This window comes from Rana temporaria, chromosome 8 (assembly GCF_905171775.1).
Source record: "Rana temporaria chromosome 8, aRanTem1.1, whole genome shotgun sequence".
NCBI classification, from domain to species: Eukaryota; Metazoa; Chordata; class Amphibia; order Anura; family Ranidae; genus Rana; species Rana temporaria.
In genome coordinates, this window is record NC_053496.1 from 81978501 (window position 1) to 81992252 (window position 13752).

General features: G+C 41.9%; 1 protein-coding gene and 1 non-coding gene across 3 annotated transcripts in view; one reads left to right on the plus strand and one right to left on the minus strand.

The window, feature by feature from the left end:
* The window catches only part of RNLS (renalase, FAD dependent amine oxidase), a 184114-nt gene that overhangs the window by 136708 nt on the left and 33654 nt on the right, over nucleotides 1-13752 (minus strand). The gene's annotated exons all lie outside the window — the stretch shown is intronic.
* LOC120912483 lies at nucleotides 10769-10927 on the plus strand. The gene has a single exon (XR_005743082.1). It is a non-coding gene; the product is annotated as a U1 spliceosomal RNA (small nuclear RNA).

Genomic DNA, 13752 nt, shown 5'->3' on the forward strand with positions numbered 1-13752 from the left:
TGTAATGTGACTCCGTGTTACTAGGTCCCACATATCCCCATGTTTCTGTTACATTAGTGTTACAAGGTCTCAGGTGTGAATGGGGAGCAGGTGTGTTAAATTTGGTGTTATTGCTTTCACTCTTTCATACTGGTCACTGGAAGTTCAACATGGTACCTCATGGCATAGAACTCTCTGGGGATCTGAAAAAAATTACTGTTGCTCTACATAAATATGGCCTAGGTTATAAGAAGATTGCCAAGACCCCGAAACTGAGCTGCAGCACAGTGGCGAAGACCATACAGAGGTTTTACAGGGCAGGCAAATCAAAGACGTGTATTAATTCATTATAATGAATACAATTATCTGGCCAGTTAATAACCACTTGCCGACCGCCTACCTTACTGTAAATGTACGTCATTACTTGATATTAAATCCCGGGTTAGGTGACATAACCCTGGTATCTTTATTTACAGTAGGCGGTCAGCTTTCATAAAAAAAAAAGTGGTCCAAGCGGCGCAAGATCACTTTTTTTAAGCAGCGGATGACAGCTTCCCGGTCATCCAAGAGCTCACCGAAACCAGTAAGTCCGGAGCCGTCGCATGCCTGGCAGAAAGCCGAGGGAGGGCAAGATAGCTCCCGCTTGGCTCCATGTCCTTCGCAGAAGCGAACCTAAACACAAGTTGCGCCCGCATGTAAACGGTGTTGAAACCACACATGCGAGGTATCGCCATGATTGTTGGAGCGAGAGCAATAATTCTACCGCAAGACCTCCTTTGTAACTCTAAACAGGTTACCTGTAAAAAAAATTGGAGATTTTTAAGTACCGTAGTTTGCCGCCATTCCACAAGCCTGCGCAATTTTAAAGCAACCAGGCATTGTTTATCAACAACATTCAGCTCAGCCGCTGAAACAAATAGATACAAAAAGTTTTTTTGTTTATACATCTACAGATCAAAAAGGGATGAACTTTGATCTGCAGATGAAGTCAGTTTAAAGCAACTTGTCAAAAAAAAAAAAAACATTTATCAACTCTTAATTTATTGTAATCAGCCTTAACTCCTCACTCTTCTCCATTTATTTATTTTCCTGCTGATTTTTTATTTATTTTTTGCTCAGTTCTATTTCATAAACTATAGATAATTAAAACTTTTTTTGTTTAATTTGTCCGCTAATATTTATACACCTTTAACATATATTTACTAGTGCTGTCAAACGATTAAAAATTTTTAATCGCGATTAATCGCATTAATGTCATAGTTAACTCACGATTAATCTATCTAATTTAGGACGAATTTCCCCACAAATATCGCACAATTCTGCAAGTGATTATAATTTATTATCGCTGTTTTCTAGCTGATCTAAAACCATAAAGGGACACTTTTGGACAATCTACAGTTTTTCAGGCAGAAAGAACAGTTTTTATTTTATAAAAGTACATGTAGGGCACTGGGCAGACCACTAGGGACAAGGGGGGTGTGTATTTTTTACATACAGTACTGTAATCTATAAGATTACAGTATACTGTGTGTATTGTGTTTGTTTACTTTTTTGAATTTGGCGCCGTTCTCCGCTCCCCGCTCCCGTGCGTCGTAACGTCGCAGGGAACGGAGATCGGCGGCACACAGGCACTGTGAATCGAGCGGAGGACCCGCCAAGCGAGGAGGACCCGCCAAGCGAGGAGGACCCGCCAAGCGAGGAGGACCCTCTCGATCACACAGCGGGGTGGCATCGCCGATCACACAGCGGGGTGGCATCGCTGGATCCAGGGACAAGGTGAGTAACTTGCCTGTGAATCCAGCGAGAAGGTAAGCTGCGCCGCGCCGCTGCACACTCTGCGCGTCCACCCCCGTTAATCGAGCGATAAAAATATTGACGGCGTTAACATGGGTTTGCGTTAACGCCGTTAATATCGCGTTTAACGCACAGCCCTAATATTTACACATTTCACATTGAAAGTAAATAAATTTTCAATGCTTTGTATCATTGCTGACAGGTGAAGTGTACACAAAACAGTTAGGCCCCTTTCAGACGTGGCAGCGGAGGTGCGGTGGCGGTATAGCGGCACTATACCGTCGTATTTGCGGCAATATTTGGCCACTACCGGTGCGGTTTTAACCCCCGCTAGCGGCCGAAAAGGGGTTAATACCGCCGGTATAGAGCAGTAAACACCCGGCTCCTATACCGCTCCAAAGATGCGGCTAGCAGGACTTTTGGAGCAGTCCTGCTAGCGCACCTTCGGGCTTTCACACTGAAGACTGCAGGGCACGATTTTTTCAGGCGGTATAGCGGCACTATTTTTAGCGCTAAACCACCTGAAAAACGTGTCAGTGTGAAAGGGGCCATATGATAAGTATCAGTAATTAGTATTGGCGAGTACTAAAAGAAAATAAAGCATCGGTACTCGTAAAAAAAAAAAAAAAAAAGTCGCATCCCTAAAGCACATCCCTGATTTTGTATCTTGTCAGTAGAGAATTTTATAAATATAGTATACATATAATAGTGTACAAAATGTAAAAAAGTAAAGTTAGCTTGTCATTAAAAACCAATCACAAACCAATATAAACTTTTTAACATGAGGCACCTCTACTATAGTGTGACGTTGTTACAGTTTGGTTTGTGGGAGGGCTAGTAAAGGCCTCTAACAAATAAATGACCTAGTGGAATTCTTGATATACACACAAATCGTGTATTTAAAACATACCAAAAGCCACTAACACATGAACATGGTAAATCAATTAATTATCTCTGTTTAAGCACTATGTTCTCTTGTGTCAGTGTGAATAATTTTAAAGAAACCAGGCAGATGGATGATTTTGCCCCAGAGCAAAAGAACACATAATGGCCATTTAGAAATCAATAGACACACTTTCCATTGTGTTTAATAACCTATAATAACCCATTCCTAATAAGAAATAGTGCTGCTTTTCTGCAATTTGTGTGAAGTAGTGGCTATTATTGTGCAATTAGAAGTGATGGAAGTTTGATTATATAGATGATCTCTTACTCTGTTGAAGCAAAAGGCATTACACAAGTAGTGACAAGGTTACATCGTGGGGCATAGAGAGATCCCAGAAGTAGCATTAGGTTATGGCTGTATCCATCATAGAACGTTTATTTTCAAATTAACATAGAGACTGATATGAGAGGGACACAGAAAAAAATAAACACACGCACCCATGAAACAAACAGTAGGGCCAATCAGATTTTACTGGGGCTCATTTACTAAAGGCAAATATACTGTGCACATTGCAAGGACATTTTCTTTGAAGTGAATGAGGTGAAGCTCTGCTGACTTTCCTCATCCAATCATCTTCCTTGCACATGATTGTGTGACAAAGTGACATTTCACCACATTCACTGAGCTCTGCTCTTAAGCTGCAGATTTAATAATATTGAAAATGACATTGACATGTTAAAGATTTAAGTGATTGGGTTTACACATACTTTACCTCTGACTTTCTCAATCTTTTTACCCCACAGGAACACTTTTCAGGTCTCAGGGATCCCCTACTAAAATGATTTGTTGGTGGCAAAAGGAAAGAAGACCCCTTACAATATTGTTGAAGAATGCTTTCTTATAATGATGGTCAGAATTCCACCCTTAAGCAGGCCATACACGGTCGAATTTCGAACAAATTTTCTTTTCAAAATCAGAAAGTTCGTTTTTTTTGTGATCCGATGATGCCACCGTTGATTTTCAAAATTCGGCCGACAAAATATTCATGTTGACGGGAATATTCGTTTCTCTCCGGGAATATTCGTTTCTCTCCGGGAATATTCTTTTCTTGCACATGCGCGTTTTTTTTTTTCTATTACATTTCTCGCACGATTCTCCCATCATTGATCAGAAAATCGTTAGGTTTTCAAAAAATTTCCAACATGTCGGATTTCTCAAATTTGTTTGCCGCACGAGAATCAGCTGTTGCTGCAGCCCACCAATGGTGCGAAATTCGTACGAAAATTCTTTGATATGATTTTCGAAAGAAAGTTCTTTCGAAATTCGAAACCGTGTATGGCCGCCTTAAGAGACCACTATAGAGATAATTGGTATCATGCTGCTGGCTCTACCAAGTGGACCTAGAGCCAGGATTATGCAGACATCAAACGATGGGAGGGTCAGTCAGACATAGCTCAAGGAACCCCTAGCAACATCTAGATGAACCCTGGTGGAAAATGGCTGCTCTAACTGCTGAAAGCCTTTATTTCCCACCAAAGGTCATAAGTCATTATTTTACCTATACTTAGAATGGCTCCTTCTGACCCTTTAATAAACACTCAAGGGTGTAAAAACAATGTATCATTGTGAATCAACTTTTACATACAGGTCACCACAAAACTCAATATCTTACAGAAGATCCCTATAAATTATTCATTCATGGAACGAAAATAAAATTGTTAAAACAAGAATAAAAATCATATAGGATACCTGTGCTAAGACATAAATTACAAATGAGCAGCCACTTAACTACTTCCCGCCCGGCCTATAGCAGAATGACGGCCGGGCGGTGGTTCAGTTATCCTGACTGGATGTCATGATGTCCAGCAGGACAACAGCCACTGCGCGCCTGTGGGGGTGTTCATCACGGCGATCAGTGGTGCGGCATGTCAGTCTGACACACCGCTACACCGATCTCGGTAAAGAGCCTTCGATGTAGGCTCTTTACCATGTGATCAGCCGTGTCCAATCACGGCTGATCACGATGTAAACAGGAAGAGCCGTTGATCGGCTATTCCTCACTCGCATCTGACAGACGTGAGGAGGAGGAGAGATGATCGGCTGCTCTCCTGACAGAAGGGGGTCTGTGCTGATTGTTTATCAGTATAGCTCCCTCGGATGCCGCCAGGACCACCAGGGAAGGCCACAACACTGGACCACCATGTATGCCACTCTAGACCACTAGAGAAATGCCAATCAGTGCCCCGGCAGCTGACAATCAGTGCCCATCTAAAATGCCTGCCAGTGCCACATATCAGTGCCGCCCATCAGTGCTGCATATCAGTGCCCCCATCAGTGCCTATTGTCATTGCCTGTCGGTGCCACCAGCGATGCCTGTCAGTGCTGCCTTATCAGTGCCCATCAGTGAAGGAGAAAATTTAATTTACAAAATGTTAAAGAAAAGATCTTTTTTATTTGTTTAGCAAAAAATAAAAACCGCAGAGGTGATCAAATACCACCAAAAGAAAGCTCTATTAGTGGGAACAAAATTAAAAAAATTCTGTTTGGGTACAGTGTAGCATGACCACGCAATTGTCATTTAAACAGCTACAGCGCTGAAAATTGGCTTGGGCAGGAAGGGGGTGTAAGTGCCTGGTATTGAAGTGGTTAAGCAATCAGACTAAATGCAAGAATTGTGATAAATGTATAAAGCAGCACTAAAAAGGTTTAACTCAATATTGTGAAAACACAAAAATAAAATCAATATGACGACAAACTTATTAGGTGAAAAACTGCATATAAAGAAATCACACCAAATATGTAAATAAGTGTCCATAAGAGCCCATTCACAAGGCCTAAAAGTAAAAATATATCTGAAACAACGTTCAAAAGGAAAAACAAAAATCATTCACAATTCACTTGCTCCACCAGTGTCCCCACAATCACAATTTTTAGTGCTTCCACCACCACGTGACACCAAGTATTAAAGTCTCTTACCGGATCCTGTGGACCATCATAAAGTATGGTCAAATGCCCATGTTATATCTTTGACCATACTATATGATGGTCCACAAGATTCGGTAAGAGGCTTTAATACTTGCCGTCACGTGGTGGTGGTGGAAGCACTACAAATTGTGAATGAGCTCTTATTTACATATTTGGTGCGATTTTTTTTTTATATACGTTTTTTTCACTTAAAAAGTTTGATGTCATTAAATTGATTTATTTTTGTGTTTTCACAATATCGAGTTCAATTTTTTAGCGCTGCTTCATATATTTATCACCATTAAAACAAGAATAGCACACCAAAAATGAAGTGAAAAATAAATAAATATTTAAAATACTGGATTTGTTGTGCATTAGTAATTGATGCCAATGCTTTCTTTTTCTCTTGACACATCAGTCTGAAACTTGACTTTTATCCTCTCGTTGAATTAAATTTTCCAAGAAAGGCGTCCTAATGAGCGTGGTCCTGTGTCAACAAACACGCCAAACTCTAGCCATTGGAAAAAAGAACCAGTCTGCCATGGCCATTCTGTAGGCTTTGCTGTGTTGACTTTGGCGGTTTCTGGATTTTCTCAATGAAAACAGACACTTGGCTTTATGTGGCACATTACATTTTTCAGCATGATGGAAAACATCCTGGCGTATACCCGAACAGCCTTCTTTTAATCAGAGGTCAACCAAATGACCTAAAAAGCGTACACGTGCTCTGGGCTCACCCGATTAAGCCTGCCAGAAACTTTATAAATCATGTCAGCTGTACTTGTTAAAAAGGTTAGCTATTGAGCCAGTCTGAGACCAGAATTACATTTCCTGAATGTCAGAAAAAAAAAGAACGAAATCTGAATTCACAAATATGGGAATAGCCATTTACTTATGTCTGCTTTCTGTTTGTTGATAAGAAACATGCTGCTCCTCAATGGTTGAGCCCAATCAGCCAATGTCTGATTGTGGGAAAACAAAGCAGCCATCACACACAGTCCAAAATGCCCAGAAAGCCAATGATTTATCTGAAAATCTTTTGTTAACGGCAAAAGTAAATTCTAAACATCGTAATAGTGAGGAATTTTTAACTGGACACTTTGTGGTTGATTAACAAAACTGGAGAGTGCAAATTCTGTTGCAGATGTGCATGGTAGCCAATCAGCTGCTAACTTCAGCGTGTTCAATTAAGCTTTGCCAAAAACAAAACTGGAAGCCGATTGGTTTCTATGCAGAGCTGCACCAGATTTTGCACTCTACAGTTTTAGTAAATCCACCCCTTTATGTGTCCTTGCCATTTTACCAACTGGATTTCTGCTTACTAGCTCTTTGCAGTGGTATTGAACAGACAAGCCACAAACCTCCTCTTTTGGGGTATAATTTCTTCAAGAGCTCATCCACGGCATAACCCCCATCCTTTGTGCTCTTCCTGAGACTGTCACTGCATTAAAACCTTTTACTTCCTTCAGAGGTCAAGCCCTGAGTCAACAGTTACTATATTTTCAGTAGGGAGAATTCTCTCTCAATCCACCGACAAGGTCACCCCCATCGCACCCTCTTCCCATTCAAATTAATTTGCTTACATTTGTAAGCCACACAAATTGGCCTTCAATTCACAATGACAGGTTCTCTTGCCATAGTTAAAAAAGGGACTCCGCTTGTTTTTCTCATAGCAACTAGAGCAGGGATTCCCAGGCACTGAAAATCAAAATCTCCAACTGTACAAAATTTGGGTTTATGAGTTAAATATGTTGCTGCGGATGGAAGAACTGATGGCTGAATTAAACAATCGCAACCTGCAGTTCTCAGAAGCGTAGCTCGCTTGGATGATGTTCTGCGACAGCTCCAATTTCACTCTGTTAATGACCCAAGATCTATTTTCATATCTTCTCCATCCCCATTTAAACTAATGCCATCTTTAAACTCATCCCAACGAGCATTGTCCAGCCTCAACACTTATCCCTACTCTTTTATGTCCCCATTCCTCTGTCTTTCCTTTATGTTCCTGACTCTTCTCAATGTCTTCTGTCCATCGTTGATCCATTTTACCACCTTGAGATAAGATGTAATCATATTTTAAAAGACATCATTTGCATATCCATTCCTATTTTACCTCCCTATGACATACTTTGCTGGTTTAAACACGGACATCCCCTGCTATGGAACTCTACAACATCACTTGGTTTAAAGTAAACTATTATTTGTACTCCTTTACTGATCAACGGGTCATATGTCTTTACATCCATTTTACTGGACTCTATATTGAATTCTTAGCTAACATTTTAAAACCTAAATGAACATATATTGTTAAAAAAAAAATGGTATTTGGTCATACTTCACTTGTGGGTCATAGGACTGCACTTAGTTTTGCTCTACTGTAACCCAGAATCAGCTAACTAAAGCTTTCTGTCACTGACCTCACAAAGCCACTCCAGGCTCTGGCAGGATCCCGACCATATTGTCATGTTTTTACCCAGCTTCTTGATTTGACAGCTGGCTCTGGCTCTTAGTGTGCAGTTGAGATCCAAAGCCACCTCAGCCCGCCACTTCTTCAGCCTGGCACTCCAGTGAGCGACCAACAGTTCTCCACTCCGAGGAGATTGGGAAATGAGCAATCAGTGGTCATGCGTTTGCTCAGTTCTTGGTCTTCGAGCAGATGTGGGACAGCTGCAGCATCACACAAATGCTGCAGCATTGAGGAGAGTATGTTTGTTTGGTTTTTGTTAAGGAGGTGTTCTAGCCTGGAGTTTGACACCCCTGCTCTATAGGATTGCTTTAGGTTAAATGCCATGCTCCTAATAGGAAAAGGAGGAGAATTACACACATTTATAGGCAGGGCTTTGCTATAATGATGTTTTTTTGGCATGCTGCAGCATGGGAAATGTCACAGCTTTACCCCAAATCTTCTCTTATTAAACGCACTGTTAGAAAAGCTATGCAGAACAAAGCCATGCTTTCCAGGACTTTCCGATTTTAATGGGAACCATAAGTTGAGAAAAAAAATTCAAGATTTCAGGATCTGAAGCATAAAAACATAACAGCTGGATACAGGTGTCTTCAGCACTTTTCATCCAAGACGGCCTTCTGCTTGGGCAGGGTTGCAAGTAAAAATATGCAGAAGACTGATTTACAGCTTTAATCCCTATCCCATCTAAATAGATGATGCCTGCCATGAGAGAGACACAAGGAGGCTGACAGTGCCAAGCTTTTTTATTTTCTAAGGCTGACATACTGACTTTTACGATTTAAAACCTTAAGCAACTAACTGCAAGCTTAATAATTGTCAGTTTAACTGCATAGTGCAAGGATAGCCACTACTGAAAGTGACACCGGGACAGATACAGTTAGAAAAGAGACACAAGGCTGGGCCCTGTAAAGTGAGAAGAGAGACACACAAGTGCATTCCACACTGGGACCTGTAAACAGAGGGGAGGCCTGAGTGCAGACCAGGCCATGAATATAAAAAATAAACAATAATGATTAAGCTTTGAGCGCCATAGCTTAGCAAACTGGGGGTCACAAGGGGGGGGGGGGGGGCAGCTGAAGTTCTACTCCACCACAGGTCAACATTTGGGACTCCTGTCACCTATAGTTCCAGAGATATGGGGCTTCTTGTGCAGCCTGTCAGAAGCTACAAACAAAGAGCGGCCAGTTTAACCACTTCAAAACCCACCCATTGTAATATGACATCCACATATGGGATCTCCCATCCTGGGTGGGCGTCATGACGTTCTGGGGTTTGTGAGGGGATATCTGAATGATGCCTGCAGCTAGAGTCATCATTCAGATATCATTCTTTCGTGCCGGCGATTCTATGCACGATAAGAACGATCAAAGCGGTAGTTCCGCCGCTTGATCGTTCTTATAGGCGGCGGGAGGGAGGGGACAGCCCCCTTCCCGCCAACATCTGGTGCTTCTCCGGGCTCTCCCATGCCATAGGGAGCCCGGGGGAAAGGATCGTCTGGCGCCGGCTGGGAAGCATAGAGATGACTGGTGACTATCTCTATGACCGCTGGAGGCCCAGGCACGATGTGATCTCATGCTTTCCAGCCTGGAGGAGAGATGTGGGGTCTTATTGACCCTGCATCTCTCCATGAAGAAGACCTGTCACACACTATTCCTATTACAAGGGATGTTTACATTCCTTATAATAGGAATAAAAGTGATAAAAAAAAAGTGAAAAAGTGTGTAAAAAAAAAAAAAAATTTAAAACGCCCCTGTCCCCGGTAGCTCGCGCTCAGAAGTGAAGTATGTAAACGCCGTTAAGAACCACATATGTGAGGTATCGCTGCGTGCATTAGAGTGCCAGCAACAATTCTAGCACTAGACCTCCTCTGTAACTTTAACCTGGTAACCTGTAAAAAAAATCTCCATAGGCGACGCTTTGAAATTTAAGTACCGAAGTTTGGCACCATTCTATGAGTGTGTGCAATTTTAAAGCGTGACATGTTAGGTATCTATTTACTCGGCGCAACATCATCTTTCATATTTTACAAAGAAATTGGTCTAACTTTACTGTTTTGTTATTTTTGAATTCATGAAACCAATTTCTTTCCAAAAAAAGGCGTTTGAAAAATTATTGCGCAAATACTCTGCAAGATAAAATGACCGTCATTTTATTCCCTAGGATGTCTGCTAAAATAACATATAATGTTTGAGGGTTCTGAGTAATTTTGTGGCAAAAGAATGATGATTTGTACACGTAGGAGAGAAGTGCCAGAATAGGCCCGGTATTGAGGTGGGTATAAAAGCCTTGTATTGAAGTAGTTAAATACAAGCTGGCACACTCTGTTTGCAGCAGACACAAGTGCCTCTCACTTGTCAGAAGCACCGAGATCAATGGACAGCTTGGAGCCTTGGACCAATGGTAAAGTACCATTGGAACAATCTGTCCAATAAAAATGCTGCAATGGAGGCTGTCCTCTCACTGCAGTGTCATAGAAGGGGACCTGTGTCTGAAAGACAAATGCTTCCTTCCAGCCCAGCCCTCTTAGCTAGAAGGAAAAAAAGCATGGGTTTACAAGTATAAGATTTACCCACAATTCCATGTTTTTCTCACACAGTTAAGAGGAAGAATGAGAATCTGCTGCCTGCTGAAAAGTTACTGTTTTAATCACACTAAATCATATATTATTATGTTATAACATACTTACCTGGCAGGGGAGACACCATGATCATGAAGGTGGTTATCCCAGGGCGAGGCTCGGCTATTGCACACTCTAGGCCGTGCTGATCGTGGTTGTCTTCCCTGCCGCTTCTCGGCCTTTTGGCTGGGACTGGGTGTGGTATCTGTCCTTATCAGTTGTCAGCGGAGCGCTGAAGCACCTCCTACATGGGGAGGGTGGATGCAATCCAATGACGTCATTGCACCTGGAAGGATGGTTTCAGCAGGGACTATGCTGTGCTGCCCGACAGAATACTGGGGGCTGGCCCATGGTTGAGTCTGAGCCATCTGGAAGGGTGCTCCTGGTGAGGATGGGTGCTGTGCTTGGTCTTGGTCTTTTTGCCGAGTTCTAGTCTGGCCTTCTGGCTGGCTGGTGTAAGTGCTATCTCTGTCAGCGATCCGGTAGGAGGAGCTGGTAATGCCCTGGGATATGACGGGGTAGGACCATGCAAATCCGCCGGGTTGGCTGGCAGGGGTGGAGGGCTGCACTGGCCGGTCGGGGGGTCGGATATGGAACGAAAAGCCTATGGTGCATGTGCCCCTGGGGTGGCAGTCCAGGGGTATCTGAAGATTACTGTGTGTGAGGGACACATTGATTTAAGATACCACGGTCACTGCACCAGATACACGCTTTTTTTAGCACCTGCCTCCTGGGCCGGGCCTTTTGGCTAGGACCGGAGGAATTTTTTATTCCTGGCCGGAGGGCCTGGTCATTGTTTCACCACAATGGCCACTTCTTTCACTCTCCTCTCCACTATCCCTTCCCCCACTTTATTTTATTTAAGCCTGTGTTTGTCACTTTGTCTTTTTTTGTTGTGCACGTTTTGTCACACTGTGTGATTAGTAGGGTGCGGGTCCTCGGGCCAGCCCTGAACGTCTTGGGAGTGGGTGGACATGGCCTTCTGGCTTAGTTCGCTTGCTCTCATGGGGTCTCCCTTCGGGGGAGCCCCACCTAGTACTGGGAGGGTACTGTTTCGGCAGTCCCTCCAAGGAAGTTGGGTCCGTGTCGGCTTCGGTTGCTCGGACCACAGTACCTCAGTCCCCGTCTGGAGCCTAACGCCCCGGGGGATCAGGGTTTGGGTCCCTCTTCACAGGAGGACCACTTGACGTTGCACCCGTCTGCACGTTTTTGTGAACACTCTTTATGTGTGTGCACATTTTTTCTGCACCGGGTGGAGTTTTTTGGGTGTGTTCACACGCCATAGGCTTTTAAAAAAAAATAAAAAAAAATTATTATTTATCTATTTACTGTGAAATTACTGGTTGGAAGTTAACTTCAGTAATTTGTCTGTTAAGGCATCTGCTTGAGTACAGTTTTTGAAAATATAGTAAACTACCTTAAAAACCAATATATAATAATTATTTGTAGAATACTTATGGTAAACACTTGCCATCCAGGCCAAATTCTGACATGTCTCTTCTACATGTAAAAATCATATTTATTTGCTAGAAAATTACTCAGAGCCCCCAAACACACATACACATATATATGTATTTAGCAGACACCCTAGGGGAATAAAATGGTGCTCGTTGCAATTTTTTTTGTTACACAGTATTTGTAATTTTTCAAACGCATTTTTTTGGGGGAAAAAATAAGGAGGTTTCATAAATATCTGAAAAAAATAAATAAATAAATAAAAAAAAAACACACACAACACTAAAGTTAGCCCGATTTTTTTTGTATAATGTGAAAGATGTTACGCTAAATAAATAGATACCCAAAATGTCACGCTGTAGAGGAGGTCTAGTGCTAGTATTATTGCTCTCGCTCCAATGATCGCAGCGTATGTAACCTGTGTGTATCTGGCTCTAATACTAGCCAGTGCCTCACCAGCCACTGACCTCACCGTACGTCCCTGTTGCAGACCACACTGAGACCTGTAGAGTGAGAGGAGAGACCTGAGTGCAGACCACACTGGGACAGTATACAGGGAGGAGAGACCCGAGTGCAGACCACACTGGGACAGTATACAGGGAGGAGAGACCTGAGTGCAGACCACACTGGGACAGTATACAGGGAGGAGAGACCTAAGTGCAGTACAGTGTCTGTTTTCAATACCTTCTGAATCACTGACCCAGAACCAAGATCCAGCAACGTCAGAAGGTTTGTTCTGGGTTGAGGACTCAAACAGCAATGAAGCCACACTCATCAGCTCCACAGCCAAGCAAACAAGCATTTTAGAGGGTGGTGGAAGGTGAGCCATGGCAATTTCAGTACTTTTAGAGCAGATTTCTAATAAATCTATACTGCTTTAAAAATTTTTTATCAAGTACAAGAATTGTAAGGAAGGTATTCTCAAGCAATTCATCACATATTTACTGTTCCTTTTAAGAGCAATGAAAGCAATTTACCTTGACATTTTTAGTCCTTCCTATTTATACATTTTTAAAATCTGCTGTCCTAGTGAAATTAATACTCTATTGTGTATGCACTAGACAACTGTTAATTTCTCCTCCTCCACATAGGCCTTGGGATGAGATGTTTCATTACTGCCACCTAGTGACCATATTATATTTATACCAAAATACTAAGTGGGACATGATGTCATTCCTACAGAATAGAATAAGGTAGCAATCTGGCCTTCCAAAGCCTAACACTGCAAGCACGCACAGTGCATCTTCAATCAGTAATTGTGATCTACAAGTGTTCATATCAATGCACAGCTTACATTTATGTGACTTACTAAATGACAGGCCTTTTTTTAGCTTAAAACACATGTAAAACCAATTATTTTATAAAATGAAAAAAAAAAAACGTATCTTTCTGAATCAAAGCCAAAGCCGTCTTCTTCAGGTAGTTAAATTTAAAAAGCTACTCATACAGTTCAATCCTGATATTTAATACTACCAACGTAGCCTATAAAATTGCTCACTCAGAATAAAAAAAAAATTATAAAATCATATCGAGTGGCAGCTGGTGCTATATATATATATATATATATATATATATATATATATATATTTT